The 8,676-nt window shown below is 33.6% G+C and overlaps 1 non-coding gene across 1 annotated transcript; it reads right to left on the bottom strand.

Moving 5' to 3' along the window:
- Nucleotides 1–558: 558 nt before the first annotated feature.
- Trnav-aac (transfer RNA valine (anticodon AAC)) lies at nt 559–631 on the bottom strand. Its single transcript has one exon. It is a non-coding gene; the product is annotated as a tRNA-Val (tRNA).
- Nucleotides 632–8,676: the final 8,045 nt, after the last annotated feature.

The raw sequence follows: 8,676 nt of genomic DNA, 5'->3' as shown, positions 1-8,676 counted from the left end.
CTATTTTAATGCTTCTTATCGATTACTTAGTATTTAAGTGTTCTACTTGTTGCAAATCTGAATTTCCAGACCAAAATATGATTATTTTTTTAATTTCGGGAATTCCCGGGACAAATTATAAAAATCCCGGGATTCGGGAATTCCCGGTTTTGGAAAAATCCCGGGATTTTTGTCCCGGGAATTCCCGGGATGGACGCACTAAAAGTTACTTGACAATATTCAAAGCAAAAAAAAACCGTTGCCAGCAGGCCTGCTGGCCAGGAATCTGCTGACAGGACAAATCTGATCAATGGCAGTGCATTTGATCGCACACAGAACCATGAGTTTGTGCTTCTTGGTTCTTTTTTTCAGTGCATTATTTAGTGTTCTGTTGAAAAGGTTGCTTTTTACGAAGGGGGAGAGAGTGAGTGAAATAATTGTTTAGTGAAAATTTGAGGAAATTTTTGGTGTGAATATTAATTTTGCCTGATTCTTGTCGAACAATCAAATACAATTTAATAAAAGTGGTAAAATTACCAGCGAGATCAAAAGATCTACAAGGAAAATAAAAAAACTAGCTGTTTCCGCCCGGGATCGAACCGGGGGCCTTCCGCGTGTTAGGCGGATGTGATAACCACTACACCACGGAAACACTTGTTTTTAAAACAAGCAAATTCCAACGGAAGTTTAAATTGAAAAACTTCACATACCTCATTCGAAATTACGCCCACCTGTTTCAACATACATTCCCACAGGCAGTTTTTCCCAAATTTAATTCGACAAGATGTTAAGGACCGAGATTTACTTCGCTCAAACATCCTACCCCTAAAAATGCTTGTCTTTCCAAACGAGGAAGAAACCACACCAAGGACTTCCCCGAGAAAAAAATCCATCGCGAGGCGAAAGGCAAATAGTCATTATAAAAAATTAACTACCTTCGTTTTTACAAATTAAAATTTAAATAAACACTCCCTCCCCACCCGCTATCTCTTCACGGTGAAAGGGGGGGAGGAGGCGCAAGTGTTTTGTTTCACCGGATTTTGAACCAGCTGAGTACACATCGACGCAGAGCTTTGGTCCCAGGGCTGCTGCGGGGACCGAAAGCAGCAGCAGATTAATTCCCTCGCGGTCGGTTGCTGCACCCCGTAAATGGCATAAATTAGCCAACCGGCGGCAGCCTCAAGTGGGGTAATTTTGGTAATTGTTGACAAAAATAAGATTTATTTTTTTTGGAAAAAAAATCTTCTTTGACAGATTTGTTTTCTCTTTCATTTCAAATTTAGTTTCAAATATTCAATCAAAAATGTGTTGTATCACAAACTTATTTTTAAAACTCAACAATTTTGAAAAAAATGTATTCAAAATCTGCTTCTCTCTTGATATGAATTTTATATGCATTTTAAACCTCTAAATGCTGTAGTTCAAGCCAAATTGAACAACTGCAATAAATAAAGAAGAGGAGACAGGTGCTGCGAACGGAACCCACCTACATCCAGAATCATCAGGGGAGGAAGGAGGCGTGGACATACCGTTCCAAACGCTCCGAGTTAGTTACAACAGTGATTCCAAATCAAAGCTAAACTCAATTTTGAAAATGGCTCAAAATTGGTCGGAATGTTCCTTGGTCCAAATAATTAGACAAGGGAAAATGTGGCAATAATGTCTTGCGGTATAAAATTTACAAATGACAAGCCTTAGTCATTTTAGGTCCCTAAACAAATTCCCATACTTTGCGTGTTGCATTTAATTTTATATTGAAAAAACTTCTTTTCACATTTTCCCTCACTTGATTTGCATACGTTTATACCAGTTGCAGGGTGACCACTCAAATCCCATTTTGAAATTCCCGAATTTTCCAGAATCTCAAATAATCTAAAGAATAACTTGAAACAAAAAACTCTTTATAAAACCATTGAAAAAATCTAAATTAATTTAAAGACAATAAAACTATTGACAATTTTCGAAAAACAGACATATAACAGCAAATTCTCTTTTTAAAAATTAAAGCACTCATTATTTTGATTCCGATTAGAAACATAAACAATTGGTCTTTGAAAAATAACCGAAAGCTTAATAATATTTGTAATTTCATTGTTTATTTTTAAAATTGGCAAAAGTATAGGTTTTTGATACTTCGTTTCAAATGACAAAAAGTTAAAGACAACTAAATTAAAAATTTTATTCTTTATTTTAAAATATGATTGCTGTTGATATTCTTTCAAATAGTTTTTAAAATATCTAGGAAGTCGTAAAAAAAATGCTAGGTTTCCTTTTGAATTTTGTAAATTTTGTTATTTAATTAATGTTGATTTATCTAGTTGTCAGTATTTAACTGCTTTAATTTTTTTAACAAAAAAACAGTTTGATAAGATTTTATGTTTTACCACTTATTTTATGTGAAATGTTTGAAAGTAAAAATCTTTTAACGAGCAATTCCAGCCCAAAACAGGAATTTTTTAGGTACTTTCTTCTCGACCCTCTCCGATTTCAATGAAACTTTGTAGACATGCACTTTTATGAGATTTTTCAATTTTTATGTTTAAAAGTTAAATTTGAAGGTGAGCCCACGATTTTTTTTCGCTCAAATTTTTTGTGAAAATAGCCTAAGATGTTACAAAAAGATTCACGAAAAATGCAGGATGGAGCAACTCACCTAAAACAATACAAAAATCATTTACTGAAACTGTTTTTTTAAGTGCTCTAAACGCCAAAATTTTCAAAAACCGAACTCGAGAGTCGATTCTCCAGACAATTTTACATAAAAGTCTCCATATTGCCCATTGTCCTGATTCCAATCCTTGTGAAGTTACAGTGGTTTTAAAAATAAAAATGTTGAAAAAATAGGTTTTTTGATGGTTTTTGGCAATTTCTATATGACGGACTTGATTTTTCAGTTTCGAAAATATTTTTACCGAAAAGCTCGTCTAATTTCCCATAAGTTTGTCTTTGACCACATTTCAATTGGATGTATGGGCTTACAGATTTTCACAAAAATTTTGAGCGAAAAAAAATCATGGGCTCACACAGAAAAAAATCAATTCTCGAAACCGTAAAGTCAGTTCACGATTATGAGAACCACGAAGGAATATATTCACGTTTATGGTGCAAATGCACCATACTCATGAATAAATTCCTTCGTGGATCTCACATTCGTGAACTTAATTCACGATTACGAGAATTGATTTTTTTCTGTGCACCTTAAAATTTAACTTTTAAACTTAAAAATCAAAAAAATCTCATAAAAGTGGAGTGTTTTTTTCTTTCAGTGTATTTTTTTTCGGAAAGCCCGTCAAATTTCCTACAAGTTTGTCTTTGACCACTTTTTGATACGATGCAACGGCTTCGAGATACAGCAATATTTAAATTACGAAATACAAAAATATTGAAAACACGTACGCCCTTCTAAAATGTCATTATCGAGTGTTACTGGCGCCATATACACAAAAATGGCTTATATATGCCTAGGATAACATGTCTACAAAGTTTCATTGAAAACGGAGAGGGTCGGGTACAACCGATTCCCTATTTGACATGGAATTGCTCTAACATATTTGCAATAACTGAAGCCAACATTTGTTGGATTTATTTTTTTACAAATTATTTTTTTATCGAATAAAACAATGTTTGTTCTAATTGAAAAAAATTAAAAAAAATTTTTTTTATTCAGAACGAACATCGAATGGATTTTTTCGATATTAAAGTTTTTCGATAACTGAAAATCAAGCTTTATCTAAAGTCATTTACCCATAGGTATTCACAAAAAAAATCAAGGGAATCACTAAGAAAAAATATATATTTCAAATGACTTTATGAATTTAGTTCAACAATCAATATTTTTTACCACAAAAAAAAACATTTATCATTATTTGCAGTCCTCATGCAGTTTTGCGTATGTTCTCCGTGTATCTTGAGAATAGAATATCTGATCGATTTCGTGTCTTCGGCAAAGTTGTCTATTCAGGTAACACACTAATAAGTACACGGAAAAAATAAAGATTCTTTTTTTTCATTTTTAACCACTTAAAGTACTACTTAAAACATTTTTTTTTTGTTTAAAACAAAATATATCTAAAATATTAGAATTTAACTAAGTAACAGTTCATTTTTTCAAAGTTGTAGCCACTTTCAAGGTATTTCTTTAGAAAAAAAGATAACATTTTTGTCATACAAAACATAAGTGCCTGCCTCGAAGAGAATATTTTGAAAAAAAAAACCTAAGAAATTTGTTTTTGTTTTTTTCTTATCAACAAACATGTTGTTACTTAAACTTTTTATGATTTTTTAACCTTTAATGATTATTTTTTAGAAAAAAAATATAGGGAAAAAATTAAATCACTAATTATAAACAAAATTTTCTAAATTTGAAGCAAAAAGTATCACATAGTGATTTATGAATTCATTCAGTTATGCTTTTTTGAAAATTGGCTAAATATCAATAAACCAATGAAATTTTTTTTTCTAACGGTCTGTGATCTCAAAGTTAAAAATTTAAAAAAAAATCTTTTTTCATTACTGCAAAATTGAACATTATATAATTATATTTTGTATCCTAACTTTTTGTAGAATTTTTAAGGGGGAAAGACAAAATTTGACATAACGGAAAAACGATGTATTTTTTTAGAGATTTCATAAAGTAATGCTGAAACGAGCATAAAGCACAAAAAATACAAATGAAAAATAAAATCATGTAAAAAAAATCACTAATCCTTCAATAAAAATCTACCTTATATGTAAAAAGGCAGTGAAATTCGTCAAATATTTAATAATTCTTAAAATCGTTTAAATATTTGGATCATAAATACAAACAATAAATTCACGAATTTTAACACTTGATTCTATTTATCTTTTTTATTAATCGAGATTTCTAATTTTTGGAACACAATTGTCACCGTGTGGGTCTCAAAGTATATAAGTTTTGGAATAAATCAGACACCGAACTTCCTGAATTAATTTTTATCTTCAAAAAAAAAAAGAAGAATCCCAAAATGGTTGAGGCATGACGCATGATTATTGATTCCACTTTTAATTTCTACAAAACTTGCAAAAAAAAAAGAAGAATCTATAAAAACATATTTAAGAAAAACTTGAAAATGTGCTTTTCAAAAAATATTTAAAAAAAAATAGCATGAAATGTTTTCAGTTTACAATCGACTGATCAGGTTTTTTTTAAATTGGTAACATTGAAGAAATTTTTAAAATTTTGTACCTTTGAAAATATTGTTGATAGGCGCTTGGTCCTTCAAGGTGAATGACAAATTTGGCAACCCTGTCATGAAAAATTGCCGTTTTAGTAGAATTTTTCTGATACTTTAAAGAAAGAATGATGTATTTTTTTATTGTAAAGGCAAACATTATTTTTTGCCTAATTGTCAAATATTATTTAAAAAAAATCGCGTGACTGGATACACTGCCAAGAGATATCAATATATTTTTAGTCTGGCAACGCTGAAAAAAATCAAACAAATTAGAGAAGGGTCATACAAATTTTAAAATTTATTGTTTTAGAATTTCTTTTTTTAATCTTTAATTTAAACTTTGTGCAACAATTCCACAATTCACCCCAGGCAATTGTACCAAACCAGCCCCAGCGTTTCCCAGGAGCGAAATTTGAAGTGCTTCCCGTCCCGTCCCGAATCTCAAAAGTGCAACCGGGAAAAAGGACACCCATTTCCGGCAGTAGTTGTTTCTTCACCACTTCCCCTTCCCAACGTGCCATCATCGTCTGCCAAACACAAGACACGAAACCGGTTGTGTAAATACAATTTCGCGTTTTGTTCTGCCGGTGCCACCTTCTCGAAACGACAAAAAAAAATGGAAAAGATTTAAAAGAGCACTTTTCCGAAAAATGACGACGCATTTTGCTAATTTTGGTTTAAAAATTTAAAAAAAAAATGTTCTCTCAAAATAAGAGTTTGAAAATTTAACAAAATACAAAGAAATTTTCCACCGAATTCAACGTCAGCAGCAAGTGATGCAATTTCCAAGTCTAAATCCCCATTGTTGGGGTTGGTTCAAGTAGGGACCTACATAGGGAAATGAAATGTTCTGGGAGAAATTTCAAACACTCAAAGTCATTCAAATTTAAGGTTGAAAAACTTGTAGTTTTTCTTTGGTGCTGGCACTTTTCTTGTACCGAACAAGCACAAACATAACAAAAACTATCAGATTATCATCAACAACAGTTTTACAATACTTTTGATTGTTATAAGTCTCGTTTTTTTGCCAAAATGATTTTAAATTGATTCCGACCTTGTTCTTACATGACCTTGTTGCTCGATTGGAACCCCGATTTGACAGTTCGATTGGAACCCTGAGAGTGACATTTCGCCTCTCCATATAGGCTCTCTAGGTTCAAGTTGTTTGTTTTTCCCTTCAGAATCCACACTGACTGTGATGATGGTGGCAGCCGGCAGTTCATTTGTGTGCTATTTTTCTTTTTCCCCGGAACGAAACAACAACAGCAGCACCGCCAAAACACACGCTGCCAGAGATCCGAGAGATCAGGATAAAACTTGGAGAGCTTTTTTTTCACCACCAGCAAGAAAAGAAAGGAAAGCGTGTTTGCGCGTGTGGGGGTTTCTGTTGCAACTTTTTTATCAACTTTTTTTTGAAGAGACAGGATTATTCGCACTGGATAAGCATCATCGTTTATTGTTGAAGAGTAAAGAACCAGAAACAAATTTGTAGAATAAATAACAACAACATCAACCACGCACTCTTTAGAGTTTACATAATTGTTTTCAGATTATTGAAAAGGAATATTACTCCAGCTCTACATGGATAATTTAAAATAAAAATAACGTAAAAAAAAATCTGTCCTAACAAAAAAAAAACAAGAACAAAAATATTCGTCATTTTACGCAACCTGTCACTTCCCTTTTTTCACGAATTTCGAATTTTAAAAGTAGACTTTTATCGATTCCCACTATCGGTTTTTGGAAAAATGACGTTTAGACCATTATTCAAAAAACTAACTTAATCCACCTATGTGGTTGGTGCCTTCCTCACTCTATTCCAACAATGAATGATATGTAATATGATGGATTTGGACACAATTTTGATCCAAAAAAACACACATATCACTCAAGGGCTCATAAGTGGTCAGAACTGGAGACAGGGTTGCCAGATCTTCAATGTTGTGGACTCGTTGGAAAGGTCTCTCGATTACCTAACCAACGATGGGTCGGATGATGGATCCGGACATAGTTTACATACATTTAAGTGAGATCCGGCTTCAAAAAAGTACATCAATATCACTTAAGTGGCCATATCTCGAGACAGGGTTGCCAGATCTTCAATGTTGTGGACTCGTTGGAAAGGTCTTTCGATTACCTAACCAACGATGGGTCGGATGATGGATCCGGACATAGTTTACATACATTTAAGTGAGATCCGGCTTCAAAAAAGTACATCAATATCACTTAAGTGGCCATATCTCGAGACAGGGTTGCCAGATCTTCAATGTTGTGGACTCGTTGGAAAGGTATTTTGATAACCTAACCAACAATGGGTCGGATGGTGGATCCGAACATAGTTTACATACATTTAAGTGAGATCCGGCTTCAAAAAAGTACATCAATATCACTTAAGAGACCATATATCGAGACAGGGTTGCCAGATCTTCAATGTTGTGGACTCGTTGGAAAGGTATCTCGATTACCTAATCAACGATGGGTCGGATGGTGGATCCGGACATTGTTTACATACATTTAAGTGAGATCCGGCTTCAAAAAAGTACATAAATATCACTTAAGTGTTCAGAACTCAAGACAGGGTTGCCAGATCTTCAATGTTGTGGACTCGTTGGAAAGGTCTTTCGATTACCTAACCAATGATGGGTCGGATGATGGATCCGGACATTGTTTACATACATTTAAGTGAGATCCGGCTACAAAAAAAGTACATAAATATCACTTAAGTGGTCAGAACTCGAGACAGGGTTGCCAGATCTTCAATGTTGTGGACTCGTTGGAAAGGTCTCTCGATTACCTAATCAACGATGGGTCGGATGATGGATCCGGACATTGTTTACATACATTTAAATGAGATCCGGCTACAAAAAAGTACATAAATATCACTTAAGTGGTTATAACTCGAGACAGGGTTGCCAGATCTTCAATGTTGTAGATTCGTTGGAAAGGTCTTTCGATTACCTAACCAACGATGGGTCGGATGATGGATCCGGACATTGTTTACATACATTTAAATGAGATCCGGCTACAAAAAAGTACATAAATATCACTTAAGTGGTTATAACTCGAGACAGGGTTGCCAGATCTTCAATGTTGTGGACTCGTTGGAAAGGTCTTTCAATTACCTAAATAACGATGTATAACATGATGATGTTTGGTTCAGTTTACTGCCATTTATTCATCTTCCGAAAATATGCGAAAACACATTTTTATACATAACTTTTGAACTACTTATCGAAACTTTAAACAATTCAATAGCACCGTATGGGACCCTAAACCAAGTCGAATGCGACTGGTTTGGTCAAAATCGGTTCAGCCAGTGCTGAGAAAACTGAGTGACATTATTGGTCACATACACACACACATTCACACAGACATTTGTTCAGTTTTCGATTCTGAGTCGATATGTATACATCAAGGTGGGTTTTCGAGCTTAAAATAAAAAGTTCAATTTTAGAGCAGGATTATAGCCTTACCTCAGTGAGGAAGGCAAAACAGTTTTAGT

Source organism: Culex pipiens, chromosome 1, assembly GCF_016801865.2.
Source record: "Culex pipiens pallens isolate TS chromosome 1, TS_CPP_V2, whole genome shotgun sequence".
Lineage (NCBI taxonomy): Eukaryota > Metazoa > Arthropoda > Insecta > Diptera > Culicidae > Culex > Culex pipiens.
Note: the sequence above shows the minus strand (reverse complement) of the source record. Positions and strands in the feature narration are given on the sequence as shown.